The 25,702-nt window shown below is 40.0% G+C and overlaps 1 protein-coding gene and 2 long non-coding RNA genes across 4 annotated transcripts in view; 1 reads left to right on the top strand and 2 right to left on the bottom strand.

The window, feature by feature from the left end:
* The window catches only part of CDH11 (cadherin 11), a 102,776-nt gene extending 98,569 nt beyond the window's left edge, over window positions 1-4,207 (bottom strand). The window contains exon 1 of one of the 2 annotated variants that reach the window (XM_084645050.1): window positions 3,925-4,207. The gene's annotated coding sequence lies outside the window, so the exon portion shown is untranslated. Of the gene's footprint in view, window positions 1-3,275; window positions 3,386-3,924 lie in introns of those variants that run through there. The other variant, XM_084645051.1, reaches the window with a different exon arrangement.
* Window positions 4,208-6,372: 2,165 nt separating this feature from the next.
* LOC311529209 overlaps window positions 6,373-25,702 on the bottom strand; it is a 280,090-nt gene continuing 260,760 nt past the window's right edge. Inside the window, exons 3-4 of the long non-coding RNA XR_014713792.1 lie at window positions 8,436-8,591; window positions 6,373-6,973 (exon numbers count right to left, since the gene is read on the bottom strand). This is a non-coding gene — a long non-coding RNA (uncharacterized lncRNA). The remainder of the gene's footprint in view (window positions 6,974-8,435; window positions 8,592-25,702) is intronic.
* LOC311529210 lies at window positions 14,264-19,654 on the top strand. Its single transcript, XR_014713793.1, has 3 exons — window positions 14,264-14,399; window positions 14,502-14,690; window positions 19,277-19,654. It is a non-coding gene; the product is annotated as an uncharacterized lncRNA (long non-coding RNA).

The raw sequence follows: 25,702 nt of genomic DNA, 5'->3' as shown, positions 1-25,702 counted from the left end.
AGGGCCTGCAATGCTGGTAGTAACAAAACGTCTTTTCATAGTGCCCTGAGAAGCAGATGGGCCACTAGAAATGATTTAGAGAAGAGCTTCAGTGCCCTCTAGTGCTCACAAGTGTAATGCCTTTGAAAGAACAATTACCAAATTTAGAGTCCCCCAAATTTCCAGCTACCGTTCGTTATACATGAAAGAAACAGACTTACAGCTATCATTTCTTTACTAACACAGTTACTTCAGAGACATTAAACTATATAATGTCCAGTTTAGTAAATCTGGAGGAATTTGATATAAATTCCTCTTGATTCCTTACTTCTGTAACTTTTAAAAAAAACAACATAATTTTAAACCGATCCAGAGACCTGTTGATCAGTTTGTTCAGCAATAAGTACTGTAAAAACCACTTTCAAAACTTGAGATCTTTTAGTCAAATCAATCCTCTAATTTATAAATGTATCAAATATAGTCTTATAACCATCTTTTAATTACTTCAAACTATTTGCACAAAAACAAAAAGGGGGGGTAGTAATCCTGTATATGTCGTTTTGGAGGACAGTATTCAAAATGAAAAAATAACTATACTTTCTAGGAGAATGTTTTGGAACCCTCTGATCTTCAACAATATAACTCAAATACACAATTAGAGTCCTCCCCCACCCCCTTTTACCCCTATGTCACTGGGAGAATTTTAACAATATACACTTGGATACATTCAATATTGTTCAATTTATTGGTAGTACCACTGAGAAAAAAAATGAATGCAGAGAGTAAGTTAGACAGTGAAATGAGATTACAGTACTTAACTATAAAATGAAGCCCTCTTAAATCACATGCATCAAGGCCAGATCCAAAGTCCATTGAAGTCAGTGGGAATACTTCTGTTTACTTCAATGGCCTTTTAATTGGGCCCAAGAAAGGGACCGTGAAAACCAAAGTGCCATTTTTTAAAAAAAAGTTGTCATGTTATTCGAAATTGCCTATAGATTCTGAGCTTTACATACATATGGTGGCTTTGCCACCAACAAATATGTTTTGTAGGTATGTTGCTTAATGGTTTCAGGTAAAACAAGTCGAGATGAAAATATTATTTCTCACACACTAACATCTGATGGCAAAACGTCTGATTCAGAATGGATTCAAATAATTTTCATAGAGATACACTAAGTAAAAAAGAGAACTAATTTTTAACGAAGTTTGAAATTGCATTATATTTTTATAAAAACCGGCTCAATACCTGAACTACAAAGAACATCCTTTTTAAGAATACTGTAGTAAAAATATGTTCTGCTTAGTCGCATTATTTGTTTAAATAATCTGTGGAAAATGTAGCCTCCTAAACTACTGCAACTCCAAAGTTGATACATATATCCTGAACTGAACAAAAGGCAATACTTCCAACTTTATTAGAATGGTAAGTTAATTGCACTTGAACTCGCATAACACATAAAAATGACATGTTTTAGCAGAAAAATCATGAGATTCTTTCTAACCCTTATAATTGCTCCAAATGTGCTGTGCAACAGAAATAATTTCATTTTATGATCCAGTCTCTCAATCGACATTTTTCTATGAAGGTCTTCATTCAGAAATTGCCAATCACAAATTGCAGTTACTTATCCCATCTGTTAACACAGTTTATTATAATTGCTTCTGTAATAATGATCTAGTCCAGATCATCATAATTTTTACAGACAAAAACACTTATATAAGCAGACTTTGTGTATTTCAGCAAAGTTTAAGCTGCTATGAGAAGTCTACAAATAGCATATTCCAATCATACTTATTTCTTCATATTAGAGTACTAAGCTTCAGGTTTAAATAGAAATTCAATATTTCCACCAGAAAATCCTAATCACAAGGTGATTTCTAACTTGTTTTCCTATAGAGGTCTATATTCCTTTGTAAGATCTGTAGTCCTTTGTTTTGTAACTTTTTTTTTTTTTTTTTTTTGTTCTCCTGCAATAGCAAGGGAAACTGCTTTGGAAGTGCAATCAGAAACTTATGTTTTCTAGGGTTTAATACGTAGAAGAAATGTGGTAGGGAGGAAAAAGGGCTTCTTGGAATAAAGATATGAAGCTTGGTTCCTTTGCTCTAGCTTGCATTATTCTCTCTCCTGTTCTTTATTGCTTATCTTCCAACATCAAGAATTGTGCTGATGTGCTATAAATTTTTTGCTCATAAGAAAACATCTGCATTTGCATGTCCATATAAAAAAATCCAAAGACCCAAAAGATCATTGACTTGTGCTTCAAATCCCAGTGGAAAAGGAATTAATTTATGCCCACTTCAGATTAATTATTGCAAAACCCCCAAACTAAATACAACATTTTTTATTGACATTTTAACTGGAGTAGAGAAAAAATGTGATATTTACCTAGGAAACCACATAAATCTTGAAATATTGCAAGCTTTAAAAAATAAGTATATTGCATACTTCACCAGATATATCTGAGCATCTCTGCTTTGGAATTATTTATTGCTTTTTGCATTCAACAGTTTTATTATTAAATAATTATAAATATTTGATTTCTTAATAGAGGTTTGATGGTCTGTGAAATTCTTATATCAACACAAATCAACAGGAAGAAAGTGCTTTCCAATGAGTTACAAACCATTGGAATGTGAAAAACAAATGAACTTCCCCCAAATTAAAGGCCATTTTCTGAATTAGTGACTCCTGTTGCTAAAGAGAATCCTTTGTCGTAGATACTTCGGTAGGTAAATACTGTATTACATAGTCACACTGTGCCCTTTTTAGCAAAGGTACAAAGAGCATTCCCCAGTATATGCTATCTGGCTTATTTCAGTCCTATCCTGGCCAAATTCATATTTTTAAAAGAGTAGATCATATATGAGCATATCGATGAAAGGTAATGACTATGATGTCAGATTGCAATATGTGCTCCTGGAGGATTACACAGGAAGCGATTTTATTCTAAAAGTTAATGGTATTTATGTGGACGTGCAGCCTTAAAGCTCCATCTAGTTTACCTTCATTGAGATTGTGATTACATATAGACCAACAAAAGCATAATGATTTTTAGACTAACCCAGTCTAGAGATAGATACCATCTTAGTACCTTGACTAGTGCTGTATGAATTTAAAAACAAGCAGAAAATCGAAGTCTTGCTCGCTTCCCCCCCGCCCCATTTCTATTCTGGAGAAGGTATCTTTCATTTCATGCACTCATATTTTCGCTCTCATTCTGCATATCCATTTCACTATTGTGAGCTACAACGGCAAGGGAAAAAGCTGTTTTTCACTTCGTTTCTTTTAATACCTGCTTATCCAGAGGACCGTTTTTTGAACGCACACACACAGACAAAGAAAAATTGAAGAAACAAAAAAATCCTGAATCGCAAAGAGATTTCTTTCCCCTCCGGAACGCTCACTTCTTCCCCTTTTGGAACCCAGTCAGCTCCAGTCTGAGGAGCTGATGCAGAGAAACCCAGCCAGGAGCTAGGAATAAGAGTTGCCAGATGTGGCTTGTGCTCGTCCGGCGATTGCTCCTGGACCCTTTGGCACGGCTTTCCCAGTACTCAAGCCCCTCCCGACCAAAAGCAAAGGGTCTAGGTTGGGTGTGCGCGCCTGGCCGTCCCCTCCAGGGGCTCAGGAGCACCCCGCACAGCACAGGTCTCCAGCAGCACGCCCCAATCTCAGCCTTTCGCTGCTGTCAAGTTTCTAGCGCACACAGAGGCATCCTCCCGGCTCGGCTCCCTCGGTCACTGGGCAGGGGAGCGACACGCAGCGTCTCCGCTTCTATCTCCCACCAGAAACGCTCCTTCCCTGCCCCTCCACCTCGCAGCGCCTTTCCCTGCAGCAGCCTTCACTTACCCCCCCCCCCCCCCAACACCCATCCTCAAAGGCAACCCCAGCAGCCAAACCTCCCCGCTCTCCCCGCGCAGCGAGGGCATGGCCCCGAGCCTTACCTGGGAGTCCAGCCGGGCTGGCCGCTTCCCTGGGTCACCTGCGGCGGAGGGCGAGGAGGCAAGTCCCATTCACAAGTAGACACCGAACAGACCCCGCCGCGTCCACAGCCTGTTACGCTCCGCTGGCGGCGGCGGCTGAATGAGGCTCGGAGCGAGCGGCAGGAATTAGAAGCGGGGGAAGGAGGGGACGGGAGCGGGGGAGGGAGGAAGAGCAAAGGGGGGTGAGAGGAAGGAATAGGCTGGAGGCGCTGGCTTCTTCCCGGGCTCTTCTCTTCCCCGCCAAGGGCGATTCCTCCCCGGGCGCCCCCCGAGACCCGGGCGGGGCGAGAGCTGGGCGTGGGAAGCTCTGAGGAGGAGCCCGGCGCCCCGTCCCTCGGCCCAGCTGCCCCGGAGGGGTGGCTGCGGCACGGCCATGTGGGGCGCTCCCCGCCCTGGGCGGTCTTCAGGGAGCCTGGCTCCCGCCGTCTCCTCTTCCCCACCCCCACCCCCACGGGTGTTGGGGGCGGAGGCCACCCACGCTGCTGGGGCCACCCGCTAACCCACTGCTCCGTCTCCTCAGGCTGGGGGAGCCCACCTAGGGGGAGGGAGGACTCGGTGGCTACCGAAGCAGGAGACCCCTGGCTATGTGGGGGAGGAGCCGCACCCCAGCAGGGGGGCCCTGTTTATGAGGGATGCCCTACCCCAGCAGGGGGGCCCCGTTTGTGGGGGGGGGCGATTGTGGGGAGGAGCCGCACCCCAGCAGGGGGCCCCGTTTGTGGGAGGAGCCGCACCCCAGCAGGGGGCCCCGTTTGTGGGAGGAGCCGCACCCCAGTAGGGGGGCCCCCGTTTGTGGGAGGAGCCGCACCCCAGCAGGGGGCCCCGTTTGTGGGAGGAGCTGCACCCCAGTAGGGGGCCCTCCTGCTCCACTCCAGCCAGGGCTATTAGTAGAACTGGGCGAACCCATAGGCCTGTGGGGCCGACCCCATCAACTGCTATTTTTCAAAGTTACGAAATTTTCCTCAAAATTTTGCCATGTGGTGAGAGCCCTGGCCAGCTCTGGTTGGTAGGGTGGAGGGCTAGCGGCCCTGCCATCCAAGGCCCTCCCCTGGGCAGGAGTTTGCGTGACCCCCTGCTCTAGCAGGTGAGGTGGAGCTCGAGATCGATCCCTCTTTCAGACCCCTCTGTCCACCCTGTCTTTAGTTGTCTGAGGACTACTGGCGGTATTTTCCCTACAACCAGAGGAAGGGGCCAAGTCCCCATACCAGGCTGCTCAGCAAACAGCAGACGTGGCCGACTCCTTTCATTTCATGGACCTCCAGAGAAAAGTACAGCCAGGCCCACCCATCAGAAACGAATGGCAGTGGCAGATGCCTTACTTCCCACTCCCAAACACTCACAGATAGGAACCAGGAGGAGATGACCATGGCCCAAGTCCCTCTTTTCCATCAGCCTTAGAACCAGTGGTGGTGGTAGTGAAGACCTGTCTGCTCCCTGGATTCCCAGTGAACACAGTGGATAAAGCATTCCCTTTCCCTGTCACCTGTGATCCAGCAGCAGAAGATCATATCTGGCCACCTAATATCCAGCCACCCAAAAATAAGCACAGCAGAGGCAGTTGGGTGATTTCTAATCCCAGGAGTTTACTTTAGCATTTGGGTTGGATCCATCCACTGGAGTCTGCATCAGGTGGAGATAATTTGCCCATGCCTCAATCTGTTCCACAAGTTCTCCCCAGCTACACTCACAGTGTTCTGTGACTTTATAGCCAGACCCCTAAGAACATGACTCTCGTACTTTGTGGTTAATTCAGCATTGCCAAAAACTCTATGCAGAGAAAAAAATGGCACAGGCACTACCATTGGAGAAGGAACAAAAGGAAGGAGGCAGCGTGGTAAGCAGATGGACTAAAGCAACCCAGGCTGGGAGGGATGCACTGCTCATGAGCCCAGCAGATTAAAGCTACTTCCTCCTGAGTACCACAGGTCTCAGGGAAAGAGCAGGGAGCCTCAGGCACTCTAGGTTGGTAGAATTACGTCCCTGAAGAATTAAAGAGAAAAATTTTTTCAAAGGGCCATTGTGAGTTGGAGATTCAATTCACAATCCCATTGGGGCAATACCTATATGGGGAAACAATTTTTAGGGGACAGGAATGTTTTAAGGTACATATGGAGTAAGATCATCTGATATTATGATAGCAGCTGAAAACCAGACTCAAAAATCCATTGTCTGGACACTTTACAGACAAGTAACAAGTCCCTGCCATATGGTATTTACAGTCTAGGTGTGGCAGCATACAAGAAGTAAAATAAAAAGAAACATAGCGGGGATGAATTGAAAGGAGTAAAACAAGCTACTAAATTATTATTTATTATTTTATTTGGATGGGAATGGTGTTTTCAGGTGGCAGATATCTGGTGAGGAGGAAATTTGTTTTGGGAAAGTTTTATAAGAGCAAAGTTGATGTGGGGAACTAAGTAAGAGGAAGGTGTTTTGAGGAGTTTTTGAGGGAAGAGAGTTTCAGAGAAGAAGTTTGATGAGAATGTATTTTGGATGTGTTTTGTGAGGGGAATTTGTCTTGGGAGAAGGAAGCTGTGAAGAAGTAGAAATTTTGTGAGCATTATTTTGAGGGAAGGCAGCATATTGTGAGATTTTTACACAAGTAAGAGTTGGCTAAGTCATATAAAGTCTGCTCCCATATACAGAGCAGAACACACAGTTTACTTTTTCTCACTATTGGCCTGATCCAACTCCCACTTAAGTTAATGGGAGTCTTTCCACTGATTTTCACACAAGGTGGATTAGGCCCTAAATTCTCTGGAATTATGACATGGAAATAAGCAATGGTTTTCCTTTGAGTATATACAGTAGTGACCGATACTTAGTTTGGTTCTGCTGTTGTCTCTAGTGGCAACTGAATTTCCGTTTGGCAAAGCTCAGAGCTGGAGAGGTTGCTGGAACATGTTTTCTTCTCTTTTCCATTGCTAGTTTTGGATGCATAGGTGGAGGGATGATTGTTGAGATTTTCTTCTTAAACTGCTGACATCAGATTTTTCTTGAATATAAAGGAAATCTGAAAGCAATTTCAATCTAATTAAGCATACACAAAAGGTACTTGTAATACTCTGTAGTCAAAGACCATATTGATCTATAATGTAAGCTTGCATTAATTCTATTCAAGAAGCATGTTAACAAATGAGTGTGGCAACATTAGATCTGGTGATTGGCTTGAGTTTTCCCCTGGTTTCTGAGCTAAAATTTCAAAGATTAAAACTAATCAGATGTTTCTATTACATTTGTCTTGTGTGATCCTGTGCCTTTAGCAGTTGTAGTTGGAGGATCCCATCCTGCAGGAAAAATTAAGGTGAAATTCTCATCCAAATCAATAGAGTCCCAAGCTCAGTGCTGCCCTTTGTGTATTCAATAGCATCAACAGTCAGCAGCCAAACCACAAAACAAGACATACTAGATCAAGTTTTGTTCATGATGAGAAACTGAAATCAGTGGCTTGCATGAATATATCTGAGGTCAGAATATGGCAAATTAGTATTAGCCACTACATGGTGTATAAGTAAAGGAACAGTTCCTAATTACTATGTCACCATTTCAGGAGATTTATTTTGGAAGGGCCACATCTTGATATCCTTACTCAGGCAAAACTCCCACTGAAGTCAATGGGATTTTTCCTGTTTATGGACCGCAAGATTTGACACATAGCTCCAGAGCACAAAGTCCAGCCTAGACCAAATACTAAAGGGATACATGCAGGAGGCAAGGGAAGAAGAATCTCCCGAGCCACAGAACAGTGGAACCTACACCATCTGGATGGTTGAAGTAGGTTCTTATGTATCCTCCCCTCTTGGGATGTACCATAGGAGGTTCCTACATTGCCTGCAGCAGGAGTTGGAAAGAGCTCAAAATGGAGGAAGATAAGGAACAGGTGAGAGAAAAGGTGTCAAGAAGAAGATGAATTAGGAGTTAGGACACCTAACAGAGGATACTATTGACCAAAATTACACCTACGACTTCAGTTCAATAGGATTTCACTGAAACAAAGAAGAATTTGGTTCAGTGTGAGAAACCAAAGAGCAGCTGGGATCCAATAGCCACAACCATCACTGTAGCCATAACTATCTTCTTTCAGGAGACGTGAACTTTATGGTTTTAGAGAAAAGTTGAAAAAAATATAGAACAGATATCATCAGGTTAAAAAAATCATCTCATTAAACACTACTGGTATAGAAGCTGCTACCACAACAAAGCTTGAAAGTCTTGGTATTTCTCCATGGCCATAAGGGTGAAGTGTTGGACCTTGAACATGAGGGTATTAAAACAGGAAGAGAAAAGACAAAGGCTCTATTTTTTAAAGGGTGGGGGAGAATGAGGATTAGGGAAGGAGAAGAAACAAACTTCTGATACAGAAAATATCATATTTCCAATCTGTATATTATAATCTTTCCCCATTGTGATTTACCAGTTGAATACTACACAATTGTCTTATTGTAAAAATGAAAATTGTAATGATGAATACTGACCTGTAACAGGTACTCCCAAAAGTGCATTCCACCTCTATACCAAATGGCACCCTGGAGTAAATGGCTTGTATGGGTTTTCATTCTGGTACATCAGTGACTAGAAAAGTTTGTTTTCATTCCGCTCAGTGTATCATGTTAGTGGAAAATTGTCCAAATCTGGAAGGAAGAAAGGAAAAAAGTAAAATGGTGGGGACATCTGCTTTTGAGCACAAGTATATCTAAGTACTGAGAGTGGGTTCACAGCGGGCAGTGACTCTTCATCCAGAACACCACAAAAGGAAGAGACGTTGGTATTGCCTGCATCTTAATGTAAAAGTCATTGGATAGGTCATTTAAAAAAAAAATTGACATCCTGAATGAGTTATTTCTCTCCCCTGCCCCTGGTATGCCTGTGGTGGTGGTGTCCAGCCTCCATTTCCACTCTGCCCACTCCAGCCAGACCCAAGGCAACTGTGGTGGCAGTGCCCAGCCCCCCTTCTTCCACCGCACTCCCCATATATGGGAGATCAAAAGCCCTGATCCTGCAATCCAATCTGTGTGATCAGACCATTGGGGATGACTTTAGTGGGACACCATGCAGATATAAAGACTCACTACTAGAGATCAAATTTCAGAACCGGGGCTCAAATTTGTTCATGTTATAATGGGAGAAAAAAATCTTTCTGTGTGGAGATCCTTTTCCATTTTTACCAAACACCTGTTTAATGGAAAGTCTGGTTTTGATTAAGACCATGGCAACAGAAGCTAAATCAATTTACACCATCAGGAGATCTGGTTCAACTTGTGCTGAGCACAGCTGAGTACGGGCCTTTCCAGATCCATGATCTCTGGGCCCATCCTGTACTTATTCATTCCCCAGTAATGTTTAAGGCAGATCAAAATTAGGCCGGCTGGCTATCACTCCTAAGAGCTGGTATACTTGGTAGGAATTTCTGGGATGAAACAGCACTCTGACCATGCACCCTTTCTGTTTCTCTCACCTCTACATTCAACATGTCTGTCAAGCTGGGAGCTAGGTAGGGGTTGGCAGACTCAGCTCCTATGCCAATCAAATTCCCTCATGCCAGGATAATCCATGGGTAGACATCTAAGCCAGTTTTCTGCCAGCTTTATAGTTCAGAACAGCTCAACGCAGTTGATGCATCTAAGGATCTGGCCCAGAATAGTTAATTAAGCTGTGTTATTCGTCCCTACAGGGCTTAGACTGAAATACATTTACAGAGAATGCCATTCTAAAGTAAGTGAATTTCTGTACATTAAAGTACTGCATGCAGAGGATATATTATGCACTCCACTGTAACTATAGTATCTGTTTACACACACTTCACTGTAACAATAGTCTTTATTACCTAATATCCATACAGCACAGAAAAATTAGAAGAAAATGAAATGGTATGTCAGATGAATCTCAAACTTTTAAAAGAACCTATATCTTTTGCTAATGGGCTTTTAGGGATACAGGTCAGAAAGCTAGATTTCTTATTTAGATAAGATATGATTTACAGTTAGGAACTTGAGACCCATTTATTCCTGACACCACATCTTAAAAGAAAAAAAAAGAAAAAAAATATCACCACCATTGTATAAAGAGAATTTACCTTTCAATGGCACAGTGATTAAGTTGACAAGCAGGATCGGGCCCTTACTGAAATTCCAGATCCTGTTGGGGTTTTTAAAAAACTCGGGGACTTGGGGGAAGTAATTTACATAATTCATTTTACATGAAAACAATTGTCCAAGGAATCGTTTCAACTTACTAGAGAGCATACACAGTTTGAACATAGACAACTTGACAGAAAAACATGGCATAGCTTAATACTTAGTACCATTATTTGTGTTCTAATTCCACTTCTGAGCATCACTTCTTTTGTACAGCATGTGCTGTATAATTAATAGCTTTGCTTATTGCAACTCATAACAAAAGGATATTTAAAACCTTTACAGTTTGACATTTCTCTATTTTCTTGTGCTCCATTTAAGGAAAATGCATGTTATGATTCACAAATGATGGGGTTTTTTTTCAGTATATAGTGGGAGTATGTAACTTCAGTTTGCAAATAGTCCAAAGTGTGGCCAAGTAGATTTAAGGGAGAATGATGTTCCTGTAATCTTAGCAGCTAACCCTTCTGTACTGATGAACACCAGGCAGTCATGCTTATCTAGCACAAAGATCTTTCTTCATTTAATGCCCGCAGCTTGAGATAGTCAATCTTGCCCAGCATGCACCTCAAGTATTTCAGATTTTTATTTGTGATTTTTGTTTACGTCCTGGTGCTATTTCTGCTACTATGAGTCAATAGCTACTTATCTACCCATACAAGGCCATAATCAGAGGCACTGTTATACTGGTGACCATATTGCACAAATCTCAGTGCTCAATCACTATCACCGTTATAGCTGTCGGGTAAACAATTACCAATAGAGCCATTTGTTTATAGTCCAACAAAATAATGATAAAGCGTTAACTACGAATTTTACTTTAAACTATAAATAAAGTTGAACCAACTGAACTACCAAAACTGCATTAACATCTATCTGATGTTTTAAACAATCCATAATCACTTCCATCTAATAAGCTCAAGTGAATAAAAATGGATATACAAAGAAATAAGTTTGCTTGACACTTTAAAGTCCACAGGACTATAATTCTTTAATACTGCTTTTATCATTAGATAAAATATTATTAAAACATTATAATTTAAGTCACATGAGTTATAACTAAAACATTAGATGATTCACATAATAATCAATCATAAAACAGGAAAACAGTCTCGGTTATGAAATGTAGAAAAATGAAATGATCTATGTTGCTTTTGTAAAAAAACTCTTCCATTTAGTTTTGAAAGTTCATTGATCATTGGATGCAATATAAGATTTTGGCGAAATTCCCATGTGTAATAAAGCACCAATTTGCTTTATTATGGATGATTATTTAAAGAGACTGGTATTTATTCAGCATTTGTGGCAGGTTGCATTTTTTAAATCATGTTGCATTTTTTTTATTGTCATATACTAGTTGGTCAAGGGGTATAAGTGACTCCCTGAGAGTGAGCAGGCTGAATGAAAATGACAGGTTTTGCTTCAAAGAAGGTAAGATGTGTTTATTCTTAATTGGTGGATGTAATAGAGAATCTAGTAAAATAGTTTCAGTCTCTGAGTTTTAAAGGGTAAATCACCTTCTGCAGTTACGTTATTCAAAAATCAGCACAAGCAATAAGGTTCCAATGTCTGGAGGCACAAGATCTGGAAAGTTCACAAAGTTCTCATTCAAATCAATAGGAGTCTTTCCACCAACTGTAGTGACCTTTGGATCTGGTCCTATGGTGTCTGCAATCCATGTACGTCGTGGAATAGTGCCTCACGAGGGTTCTTTTTTAGTATCACGCAGGGAGTGTGGGTGTAAAGACATGGAATGGCCATTAGATCTTCAAGTAGGTGGCTCCACCAGCCAAACATTCATGCATAGGTATTGCATGCTGAACCGCCATCACATACCCCTACAGATCTAAGGTCACACCACAAGCCACAGGGTAGCTTTGGGACGATTTTGCCCTCTATAGAGCACCTATTTGAAAATAAAACTAAGGAGATTTTGTGACTAAGGAAAATATTTGGGGCCAAGAATGAATTTGAGATTAACTAAAATGGAAAATTAAGCAACTATCACATAATTGAATTTGGAGATTGTTGTTATATGGCATTTTCATGTTGAGGAGGGAGCGGGGAAGACTAATCAAACAGCTGAATTTATCCATGCTTCGTCAATGAGGCTGCTGCCATTTTCCAGGCATTTATATAAGCATGCCAAGAGAACATACAGCTTTCAAAAACAAATTTTTAGTAGCTGTTCTTCTGTAGCTTTAGTAGCTGTTCTTCTTCTTTATACGATGGTGGTGATATTTTTTTTCTTTTTTTTTCTTTTAAGATGTGGTGTCAGGAATAAATGGGTCTCAAGTTCCTAACTGTAAATCATATCTTATCTAAATAAGAAATCTAGCTTTCTGACCTGTATCCCTAAAAGCCCATTAGCAAAAGATATAGGTTCTTTTAAAAGTTTGAGATTCATCTGACATACCATTTCATTTTCTTCTAATTTTTCTGTGCTGTATGGATATTAGGTAATAAAGACTATTGTTACAGTGAAGTGTTTTAGTAACTTGATGCTTTTGGTTATTTGTTTTATTTAGTTGGGAGCATTAGTTATTGAGAAGAAAAACATAGCACAAGAGAAGAAAAACAAAGCTGAATCTTCTGATGATTCACTATCCAAGACCTGGGACAACTTGCCCTCCATTTCTCAAAATGAGAAATTAAAATAACGAAAATGCTTAAATCATCAAACAAAGCCCGACATTTTAAGTGTGGATATGGTGGGTGTTGATGAATGGTGGAAAGCATTTTCAGACTACTCTACCATGCCACTGAATAAAATCAGTGATGAACCTCAGTCCCACCTGAAAATTCCCATATACTGTATCATTAAAAAAAACCCTATGGCAATTTAACATTTTCTTGTCAACCCAGGCCTCTTTCAGGTTTCATAACAAAAATAAATCCTGTATAGTTCACACAAAAAATTCACCCAGTTTCACAAACCTGAGCAGCAGATTCCTGGGGGCCTCAGAGATTTCAGCTGTCTCCAAACTGTCTATTTAGCCCTTATCTTCTGTGAGAAGAGCCTTACTTTTCATAAGAATTCCACTCGCAAGGAAGCTCAGGATTCCTCTCTTGCCTTTGCATTATTTTAGGGGTGAGGAGGTAGTCCTCTATAATCTGACCCATGCATTCATACTGCACTCATTACTATGGTAACTGATGGACTGCAAATCTCCTCCCCCACTTTTTGCTTTTAAAGGTGGGAGTAGCTTACTCCCTTATCTTCTATTTTTAGGGTAGCATCTGTATTCCTGAATGAGTCTTATTTGGGGATGAGCCTGTCAGTTCCCTTTTTTCTGCAGGAGCAGGGCAAGAAAATACCCTATTTCATTGCTGGGTACTCCGAAATCAGCATAAAATGTGCCAGATTGCCCTACATGACAATCTGAAATGTCAAGATCAACTGAAAAGATGGAATGCACTGAAAACCCAGCCAAATGACAGGTTTCTCAGAACCCTAGTGAGTAACACTTCAGTGGAGCTTCTCATTTGTCTCCTGCAAGTAAAGAACTGGACCTGCCTACACCAAGTTGTTTTTAGAGAATTTCTTTATGGTTTTATATATTGCCACCACCAATTAGCTTTGTTTTATTTTGTCAGGGCATGGTGAAATGCCCCACTGTCCCCTCTGTGTGTTTTTTTCTTTCATGGCAACATAAAAGAAAGATTTCTTTATATCAGGCATGATCATTAACACAATAACAAACCAAACATACTCAAGAGCACACATATAAGGCAAACAGGTAAATTAGCAAGTCCCTTGCATTCTCGAACATTTACAGTTAGATATTTGTGCCCTAAGTAATTTTGATCTCTTAAGAATTACTCCCATCAGCGGGCCTTCATACTTGGTCCTCTCTGAGTTGCTTTCACTCTACTCTTCATCAATATGGAATACAAAGGTCTCCATTTCTCCCTTCATAGAGCTTGCTTTCTGAAAATAGGGAAAATCAATGTCCAACTTGATCCCCAACAGTTATATTTGTTTCCAGCCCATGATTCCTTCTAGAATTAACCACCATAAAAAACATATGGGAGTACCCATGCTGTTACAGCAATGATTCCTGATATCACTTCTAGAACATCTCACAGCAGTCGGAACTAGCTTCAATAATACGTACATTTTCTTATTACTTTACAGAAAGTCTACACATATCATAGGGCAGCCCCACCCAGAGTGCCCTCCTGCTCTCCTGCTGCAGGCTACAGCACAACCAGTGCGCCTCCTTCAGTTTTCCCAGGAACTCTACATCAGGCTCTCCTACTTCAATAATACCCTCTTCAGAGCTGGTGCAAATGGTGCAAAACGTAAGTCCCAATACACGGTCCATTTACTATCCCAGTGCAAGCAATCCTTAAAATCCTGAACCATCTCATTTATTGACATAACCCATCATCCGCCATATGCAGATTCCTCGTTGGTCCTCTTCTTTTCCTCTGCTACGACAGCCACCTGAGCCCTTGCAGCTGGAGTGAAACCCTGCTCTTCCCCTCAGTCTCTGTGCTGAGAGCAGCCTCACCAGGAAAGCACCTCTCACTCCTCCTGGCCCTCCAACTATTCCCCAGGATCCCACTCTCCAGCCCTGGAGATGTCAACAGGTAAGTCCTCCATTACTTTCCTGTCTTCTGATCTCTCCAGCCCTTGGCTCCAGTTTTCTTGCTTAGAGGTCAGCAGGCAACTCCCTTTACAGCTCTCTGGCTCTCAGTTCTCTCGAGTCCTGGTCCTCTGGCTTGGGGAGGTCAACAAGCAAAACCCTCTTCTGCCCTCAGTCTTCTCCCATGAACCAACTATAGTGTCCTTCCAGGAGCTTCCACGGTCCCCCTGCTCCCACCTGCTCTTTTCTGAGTCTCAGGGAGTTCTGACTCACCAGATCTCCTCCTCAGATTCTCCTTGATTCTTTATAGCCCCAGGTGCCATCCTATCCTCTTAACTGGCCATCTGATATTGGGAACCTGACCCTGCTTCATTTACAAGGGCCAGCCACCCTGGTGACATCACCGTTTGAATCTGTAATTAGAATGCAAGAGGCTAAGAGAATTGAAACGCTGTCCTGCACAAGTAATTCCCATGTGCCAATGAAAGCTACACATGTATTTAAGAAAGAATAGATCCAATATTGCTTTTGGTTGACAGACATGATACCATTTTAGCTGAGAATACTAAAAGCCATTGTATTAATGTGCTAAATAGATAACCTAGGGTATGTCTACACAGGGATAAAACATAAGTGGGCTGGCCCCGGTCAGCTGACATGGGCTCAGGCTCCAGAGCTGAAAAATCACTCTGTAGATGTTTGGGCTTGGGGTGGAGGCCTGCAAGGGAGGAGTGTCCCAGAGTTCGGGGGTTAGCCTGAGCCTGAATGTCTAAACAGTGAGTTTTAGCCCCAGAGCCCAAGCCCCTATCCGGAGCCAGCTGTGAGTCATTTATCCCTGTGTAGATGTACTGCTAGAAAACAAATTTAGATTAAGATGTGTCCAGATGGTTCAGATTACTGACAACATGAAGACAGGAGAGATTTTTTTCCCAATGATTCTGGCAAAAAAAGAATTCCTGGTCTTTTACCTAAAATTACATAGCAAAATTTCCCAAAAGCGCTATGGGCAAATTAAGGCTGTGCTGGAGTTAAGATTTAAGGAGGCAAATAGATACAGTACTAGAAGCTAAAAATATATATTCGCTGAATTACTACTACAATTATTCTTGCAATCAAGTTCAAATTAGAAACAAAGATTTTAAAAACCTTTGGGCCACCAACTACTGTCGGATGAGGAAGCAGGTCTGTGATTCAGATGCTTTTACACTTATTATTGCAGTGAGTTAAAACATAAAATCCCAAACCCCTATTCTGATACTAAATCTGAAGTGACACCTTTGATTTATGTTTGGCTTGCCTTTAATGGAGTTACTTTGAATGTACATCACTGCAATCAGGATCTAACCACTGAGAGGATATTAGAAGGAGATTAAACATGATATTAATCAGCAATATCCCAGAAGATCCAAGGATTTTCAGTTTACAAGATTGTACAACTGTTGGAGAGTTGGATAAATTTCAAATGCAGTTGTTAAGAGACTTGCAGCAGCCCATAGGATCTGTTTTTTAAGGACCTGAAAGTTGACAAACAAACTGAATACTATGGAGGCATGAAATAGAATGAGTGAACCTACAAGTGAGAAGAATATGCTCTGTTTCAGAGGGAATTCTGAGGATATTTATGAGATCTGGTCTTTTAAACTAGATTTATATGATTAATTTGTACTTTATTAGATAAATGTATGGCGTTCTCTTTTAGGCCCCAATTTAGCAAAATACTTAACCATATTTAACTTTCAGGTATGAAAACAGGTATTTTGATGCCTAAGGAACTTTGCTTTGAGTACTCAGATGTTGGACATTCAGTTTTGAGACTTCTGGGCATTCAGTTTTTCAAAGTTTGAGTATTGAGCACACAATGTTATATAGTAAGGGTCTGATCCTGCAGTCCTATTTTAATCAAGCGATATTCCCATAGGATTTAATGTAAATTTTGCCCGAGTATGAGCTGCAGGAATCAGCTGCAAGACCACACATCTTGAGGGATACCCTCTCTAAAGTCATCAGCATGGCAAATTCAACAACCCAATGTGTAATTCTTGAGGCGGAGGACGATTTCCATTTCATTCACATTAATGTCTCATTCAGCATAAGAACACACAAAATCCATCTTCCTGATAGCCGTAAAACAATAGAAATAGTTGATACGTATTCTGGAATAAATGAGAATCCCCAAAAATGATTAAAATAAAATGAATTGTATTGGTGCTAATCCATGGATGAAAGGTTTTGATGCAGATATTAAAGATCAGAATTTAAAAAGTGGGGCATATAAATGTATATACAAAAATAATGTGTGCACGTATTTACTGTGACTGTGTATGAAATGACAGTAATTATGCATGCAATTAGCCATTTATACCTGTAACTGGTTCTTCTATGCACTTACCACAGTTGTGTATGCAAATTTAATAAATGTGTGTACTAATTAGTCATGCAAATTTGGAAAGCTATACCTTTGGAAAATCAAGCCTTACATTTTAACTTTCTCTATCGTAGGGTTGGGTTAACCATAATGGATCTTGAAGGTACCAGCAGAAATTCTAAATAACCAGAAATGTTCTAAAACATGTGATGGTATTTGTAAAATAATATGCATTGTTTGGTGGACTGTATTTCAGGATTTGTGCTAATCTTCTGAAAGATATTTCCAAAAAATATTCTCAAATCCTACTGGGTTTATATCTGCAAAAAGAGCTATAAGATGGCATTGTCTCAATTACAGAAGTGAGTTTTCATTATTTGGATTATATACTGGAGTAACATTCTTATACCCTGTTTAGTATAATTATAGAAAACCAACTAGACATACATTTAAAAATTATAATGGTTTATTGCAATTGCCTGGAGCAATTAAGACTTAAAATTAGAATTAAAGATTGTACAGTTTGATGTAGAAGACCCTATAGAGTATTAAAATTTTAGCATCACTTCATTCTCCAGGCACAAAGTTGTCATTAGGAAATATAATACTCATTTTTTTTCTCAATTAATTATAGCAAAGGCATAACAGAATATACACCAAAGAATGCCCTGTATGTTATTCATGAGTCATCAATTAAATGAAAAGTGAATCTACCATTCACTATAGTATTTTCAGTCAATGTTAGTTTGAAGCTAAGTCCATGGCCTATGCAGTTCCTTCTCTTTCTTAAACTGCAGAGCTCTCCATGGCGCACACGGGATTCTGAGTCTCCTCAGCTGGGGTCTCTGCTAGATGAAGTCTCCTCCTTGCACAGCTGACACACAGCTTTTAAGCCTCTTTTGGGACTTGTATGTCCCCAAAAGGCACTCCGAGATTTATTCTTCAGGCTCCATGCAGAACTCCCCTTAATATCACTAGAAGATTCATGAATAGGAGAAAGGAAAAGGGTACAATAGATGCTTGCAACACAGATCCAAGAAAATAATGTCCTAAACTTGTATATGTCTTTATTCGGTTAAATCACAATTCAGCAAAGCACTTCATCATATACTTAACTTCAAACATATGCTGAAGAGCATCCCTTTTTAGCAAAACACTTAAGCATATGCTTGATGTCAGTAGGACCAGAGGTGAAAGTGGGCCGGTATGGTGATCAATAAGAACTGGCTGCCAGTACTGGCCCGTACACAGATGACATAAAAGAGCTGCTGCAGCAGCGCTTTCATGTCGCTGCTCCATTTGCTCCCCTCCCCCCACGTCTGCCAACTCCCTGGAAAACAAACTACCTGTTTATTCAAGTCCCTGCACATATTAATCATGTGAAAGAGAATGAAACATGAAAAGGCAGTGTTTAAAATGTGTAAAATAAACATTTATAAGATACAATCAAATATGAGCACAAATTTCAACTTATTCATGGTATACAGTACATGACGTGAAAATTGATGGGGATGCTTAAGGGAAGTTCTATTAGAAAAAGAATGATGTTCAAGATAACAAGGTTAGCACACCATTATGCATTTTCTGCATGGAGGAGCAGGTAAGCCTCATTGACCATCAAAATACTGTGCCAGTAATCAAAGTCCTTGAAGGCAAATATTAAAAATATTGTATCTTAAATGAGACCAAGGAAAGAATCAGAAAATTAATTGCTAGAAAATGTTATATAACAAAAGCATCTTAGAAAATGCATGGATTTAAAAAAAAATCAAGGGAAAATGTGTTTGCCAAGTGCCATTTATATCTAGAATAATTACAGAATGCAGTACATTAACATAAAGCAATAGTATTAAATTGTTTTTTAGTCTCTGTATACTATGAGAGATATACCCAGAAAAACTAAACTGATCCAACTGTCAAAAAATAATGTTGACAGGGAATAAAATGAAGAAGCTGTCATACAAAACAAAACAAAAACAAAAGGCCATTAAGAGCTCTGGTAATACATGATTTCTGCTACAAGTTCAAATAAAATAAAATGAAATAAAATAAATGGTCAAGAAAAATAAAATACTTTCTATTAGTGGACAAATAAAGGTCTGCCCAGTAAGTTCATTTCAGTTATTCACATAGTTTAAGACAAGTTCCTTCATATGGAGAAAACCATGATGAGGAAAGATCTATAATCACAGAAAGTAGAAGTAAAATTCCACAATATTTTTCAGAGGAAAGACTCAAATACCTTTGGAGCAACAACAGTGTCAAGAAGAGAAAAAATGTGTGAAGTAACAGCAGATTCATTCATATCCAAAACCACAGCACAAATCTGAAAAAAGAAGATCCAGATCAAGAAAAAAAAAGGGAGGGACATGAATAATTCATTGATATAATGTAACGTGAAATGTTTATGTACCATTGTGGGCTATAATAAGTAGTAATCCATTAAGAGTTTATATGTTGTCTTCTCAACAACCAATATATTGTAACTCCACTACAAATAAATGGTAAATAATTGTCTCATTGACACAGTCATTCACCTAATTCACAAGGGTGTTGTGAGCCATGATTCATTAGGTTTGCAATGCGCTTTGAAATCCTGGAATGAAAGATGCTAAAGATGCTCAGAATATTATCATCATAATACATAGTATTATTCTTGTCATCAAACAACATGCCTTAGGAAAAGGCACTTTTACATATCAATTAATTTGTGAATTAATAGCTTACTTATTCCAGTGTAAACTCTCTCATTATTAGACCCGATCCTGGATCCAGTTTATAAGGCACTATAATGTGTTGGTAAGCCCCTGGAGGCCATATATACTGGCTGTACTCTGTACCATATACTTGGTGAAAAGCACTCCGATGCGTAAGGAAATTCAAACCTAAACATGCTCTGTGGGTAGGCGCAGGAGCTGTGGGGACATCATTAGAGCTGGTCAGAGAAACCTAGATGGAACTGTATTCAATCAGAATATGCATTTGTGGTGAAATTGAAACACTTCATAAAATTGGGTCAATTTCACCAGCATTTCATTTTGGAAGAGAACTGGGAGGAGTGGGAGAAAGAGGAGTTCAAACAGTGTTAAAAATGTCCATCTTGATATTTTGGAATAAAATGTTTTGAAATGACTTCTCATTTTGAAATGACTTCTCATTTTTAATTTTTAAAAATATTATATTATAAACATTAGAAATCAAACTAAAATATTTTGAATTTTCAAAAGAAAATATTGTGATTTGTCTAAATGAAACATTTCCACCAATCCAAAACTAAACATTTTCTCAATTTTTTGCTTTTGTGGGGAGTTTGGAAATGTTTAGTTTTCACTCTGATTTGAAACAAAACCTAATTTCAAAAACTCAAAATCTTTCATGAAAGGGAACTTCTGTCCTCCCTACAGCTCTAGAAATCCTGAATCCGCTCTACCTTTCCAAGCACCCCCAAATTGCCATTGCCATATGGATAATCTTCATCCTAAGAGGTCCTAACTTCGACAGCCTCCAAATAACAGTTTAGCAAGGGAAGGCTTTGGGCTGTGCGTGTCAATTCATTACCTCCTCAAGTCACTGACAACCAGCAGATCCAAGAACTCTTCTCCCTCTGGGATAATGCGGAGGAAATTCATATGCTCATTGTCTCCTCTGATGTTATTCCACAATACCCATACACAGCATTTGGCAAGGGCAAAGTATGAGCAGATTCATGTGCACTACATGCATAGAATGTTGTCATGGATCATCACCAGAACCTGGCACCTTCGGCATCAAAACAGGTCTCTATTACCAGAGCTGAAGGAGAAATCCTGTTATGTGGTATCCGTACAAGCCTCTCGTCATCTGTGGAACCACCAGCAGACACACACAACTCAGTTTTACATATGCCAGTTTGCGGGGAGCTTTTTTGTTAAAAATCAATGTTAGCCTCCTCAGCTACAGAGCTCTTATGAGCCACATGTATTGTGGTACTGCTCATGTAGCCCAGTGTGAGCATGATACTGTTTGAGCTTGGATAGCAACTTGGGAAAGAGAGGAGTAGAAGGGTAGGCATAAAGCTTGTCTTTCCAAGAGAATAGGAAAGCATCTGTCAAGGAACCCTGCCCTGGAACAAAAAAGAGTTGGCCCTTTCTGTTGAGATGAACAGCATATAGGTCTCTGAGAGGCCTGAAAACTGAATCTCATGACATTCAGCCTGAGACACCACTCACCATCTCTGCTGACTGATCTACTCAGGTGATCCCCCAAGCTGTTCTTAACACCAGAAAGTTAGGATGCTTTGAAATTCATTGCATTGCTGATACAAACTCCCAAGGATGTATTACCTCTTTACAAACTCTTATGCAACCTCTCCCTGCCTGTTCACATAGAACATCACTGCTGTGTTATCAGCGAGAATAGAGAGGATGGAGTTTTCCACAGAGATTTTTTTTATTTATAGTTTTTATTAGTTTTTTTCCAAATATAACAAATATTCCAGAATACCAGATTCATCATTATATACAAAATAAATAGAGTTAGGATAAAGGAAATGGAGGGAAATCAACATATTTCTCTTCCTGGTCTAAGTTAATCACAGACCTTTAAAAAGTCTGCCCAAATTTGCTTTTTCAGGCATTCCCTTTCTGCGGAATGCCAGTCATTCATTAAATGCAAGGTCAGCCATATGACTGAGCCAAGCATCAATATTTGGATGTCATTGATTTTTTCCATTTTTTTAGGATTAATTTTTTAGCAACCAAAGGTTTGGCACCAAAGTGGGGGTTGGCCTCAATGGCCTGGGCACCAGAGCCGGAGTTGACAACCCTTGATTAGAAGAAGTTGGTACCACAGCGTGTCTCATTCCAGATGACACTATCTTTTCCTCTTGGTAGTTTACTGGTAGACAGTACTGGAGACTTTGGCCTTCTAGGGGAGCTCAGCTCCTTTAAGGAACGGTGTTCCATTCTTCTCTGCTTCTTCCGTGGCACTGGAGAAGGGGCTTGTTGACGAGTTTCAAATACAACATCCAGAGAGGCACTCCTAATCAAGGAGTACTCAGTGCTCGTGCTGAGGGTGGATGCAGGACACCCTCCATGAGAATGTGACACAGTCTCACCTCTCCATCCTTTTTAGTCCAAGGTTTATAGTCCCTGCAGACCTGACAATGGTCTCAAACATGACCTTCACTGCTGCACTTTAGGAACTTGGAATGAGGATCACTTACTGCAGCCAGCAGAAAGCTTAAATTCCACAGACAGACATATCCTGGTACTGAGCGATGGTACCCTTTGTATAAAAGAGGAATCCAGTGCCAAAAATCAGAATAAGGAAATAAAGAAAACCAACACTAATTTACACTATCAAGAAAGAGTACCTCTGTTTTCAGAAGGGAGATAATCCCTCTGCAGTCGGAGAAAATTTGCAGTAAACAAGCCTACATGTTCTGACTACCAAGCATGGGCAGTAAGAAGAAACGAAGGGAAGAGGCACTCCAGGTGCCTCTCTATATCACGATGCAGCAGCATGAGGCTACTGAAAGTGCCCATGTGCCCTGACAGGTACTGCTTAGGGAAAAATCTCCAACTCTGGTGTACTGGGTAGGCACACACCTGAAGTGGAATGGACATGTGCAATCACTCCAAGAAGAACTCCCATTAACTTTAACAGACGTTATTTGTTCCTACATGGGGAGAATTGGAGCGTAATTGTTTTCCCTCAGTGCAATTCCTATGCAATCCCATGCTGTCCACTCTTCATTTGTTTGAAGTCTGGTAACCTATGTTAGGCTGATTGGACAATCTTCTTTTAAACCAACTTGGCCAGATACTCTCTGCTGATATAAATTTACAAAATTCTATTGAAATCAGTGGTTTTGTGCCAATTTATAGAAGCAGAGGATATGGTCCATTATTTCTAGCATCACATAATTCTAGAAAAGTAGTGATCACACAGTACTACCAGGGACTCCTTTTTTTTTAAATCAAGCAATATTTTATTTGAATAAAGTGTATTGAATTGTAAAACATTTTAGAAAAGCCTGAAAAAGCTAAGACAGTGTAAAGAGCTCTGCTCATTAGTGTATTACTTACACTATAAGGGTGTAGCTTCATTTTCATGTAAATTTCCTCAGAGGAATGGTGGGATTCATATTATGTTCACAGCATTCCAGGTAACTGCAATTCTTCATGAAAACTTGATATAACACAGAAAAAGCTTCCAGTGGAAGACTAACATTATAGTTACTTTAGTAGACTAGCTCTGGAGCAGTTTGTTTTTTTGATGTTTTTGTTTTTGCTTTTGCCTCTTCTGATGCCCCAAGAACAATTCCCTCAACACCCTCAGCTCTTAACTTGGATAATAAGTCAAAGAGCACTCTCTCTTAGAACAGGGGATGGGGAGGAGACAGGCCCAATGCTACTCAAACTCCTCCCACTGGCCCCCAGAGCTAGCTGGGTGCAACAAGGAGGGTGCTGCATCATCCAAAGGGATGGTACAGCACATGCCCTGCCCCTGTGCCAATAGACTAAAGATTCTAGTGATAATGTCATAAATAGAAACACCCTCTCCCCCCGCATAGAACTGCACTGAGGAAATAAATCAATGCTCAGAATCTTCAGCTACACGTTCCCTAAGTTCACCCTACAGGAGCAGTGTGGAATGGGTAGGACAGGGCCCCAAAAAGGTAGGGGGCAGTGCATGGGAATCCTAATTCTCAACTGTAGTGGGGCAGGGGTGCTGAGAGCCAATGAACCAAATTGTAAACCCTGTATGTGATGGAAACCACTTCAAGTCAGGGGGTGTGACGCACCCCTAGTTCCAGCATCTATAACTCCACAGATATCGGGCAGCTGCACAGAGGGAGTGCAACTCTGGCAGCATGGATGGACGAATAGTTCTGTTGCCATTGGCTCACAGACCTCAGGTATGCTCTGTAAAGGGAAGTCAGAGAGAGTTAATGCTGCCTCAAGCAGAATTCACTGTCCTCGTCTTCATTTGGATCGACCCACAGACTTAGAGCGTATGGGATGCACATAGAGTAAAAAGATGGATATAGTAATTATAATAGAAACCTTAAAATGTTTCTCCCACAAAATCTTAAAGTAGTACAAAAACCGGACGAGGAGGTGCATTATAACAATCTAAAATGATGGAATTAAAAGCAAAAAGTATGAAATGAAATTTATTTCATGAAATGAAATTATGTATTTGTTTAAAATGTAAAACTATTTGAAAGAATCCATTGTGAATATAACATTGAAATGACCTACGAAAATCAAACACCTGATGTCTAAAGCACACAACAAGAGAAACCTAGGTAAAACATCAAATGCAATATACAACAGTGAGTGTTATAGTTACAAAGCAACATAAAAAGCTGAAAAGGGAGACATTAGAAAAGAAAGTAAAAATAAGAAAGATGTTAATTGCCATATGGTTTAAAAGAATGTAAATTTTCTAAGCATTCTAACTAGCTATAACATTCAAAGTTCCAGTACTGCATATACTTAAGCAATGAAGGGATGCTGGAGGAGGAGGAGATTCTGAATAGATCTTAAACTCTAAAAGTCAATCGAAGATCAATTTTACAAAAACAAAACTAGGGTCATGCTTTTTAATACCTAATTCATTGTCATTAATTATTACATCAGCCTTTGTAGCAATGTTTTAGTAAGCACGTTAACGGGATTATTGATATTATTTAGCACAATCCCTTAGAAATAAACAGCATGTTTATTTTAAAAGTCTCATGGTTCAGTTGCTATAAAGTTTGCCATATAGTTTTGCATGTGCCATCACCTTAAACAGCTGTTTGTTTTCAAATAACTCTTAGGTTTTTACATTGCAATATATTTTCTTAACACATGTAATGTGTATAGCTGCCTTTGCAGTGAATAGAAATTATGCCAGGTTAATACCCAAAGATGTATGGGTTCCAGTTAAAGAAGTGCAGCACTGTAACCCTTCCCATAGTCCACAGCCATGATTCATCAGCTGAAACCACCTATTAATTATAGCCTCAGAACACACCAGCAGGACTTAACATTACTGTCCACTCCTGGAGGAATCTCATGGAGACAAGCTATCCACTTATCTAGGCATTTAAAATTCACTCAATATTCTGGTGTTTGAATGTCTGAAATCTGCACAACTTCTTGGGCATTTTCACACAAACCTTCTCACCTTTAGGTGCAGGGGTTGAACTTTCCTCCACTGATTGCCTAAATGCGGTAGATTGTCTGTTAAGCAAATGTTTAAAAGTGAGACATCCCAAAAAGGCCAAGAGGATTAGAGTGTGTGATCTAGGGTGGGAAATCTTAAATCAAATGGAGACTGGAAAATTAGTTTGATTTTTCTTATTTTTAAATTTAGGAAATATGACCTTATTTCCTTATGGTGAATGTTTCAGACTGAGTAAAATGTTCTTTGTCCTGATCTCTGCCTCTATTATAACCCTTCTTAATTCTGACCTCTATTTTGTTCCTTAAAGCAGAAAATTTGGAGTCATACTTAGAATCATGCATATACTCTACTTACTTTTCCTGTCTACTTTTCCCTTCCAGTAAATGTTCCTGTCCTGAGAACGTTACCAGAATTTGTGCTTTACCTCAACCCTAACTCTGCTGAAGTCTTTATTCATACCTTAACTACTTCTCATCTCACCTATTGCGATT

The sequence above is a fragment of the Lepidochelys olivacea genome (assembly GCF_965140295.1).
Source record: "Lepidochelys olivacea isolate rLepOli2 genome assembly, chromosome: 12".
NCBI lineage: Eukaryota > Metazoa > Chordata > Testudines > Cheloniidae > Lepidochelys > Lepidochelys olivacea.
The sequence above is the reverse complement of the archived record's forward strand: the minus strand, read 5'-3'. Positions and strand labels throughout refer to the sequence as shown.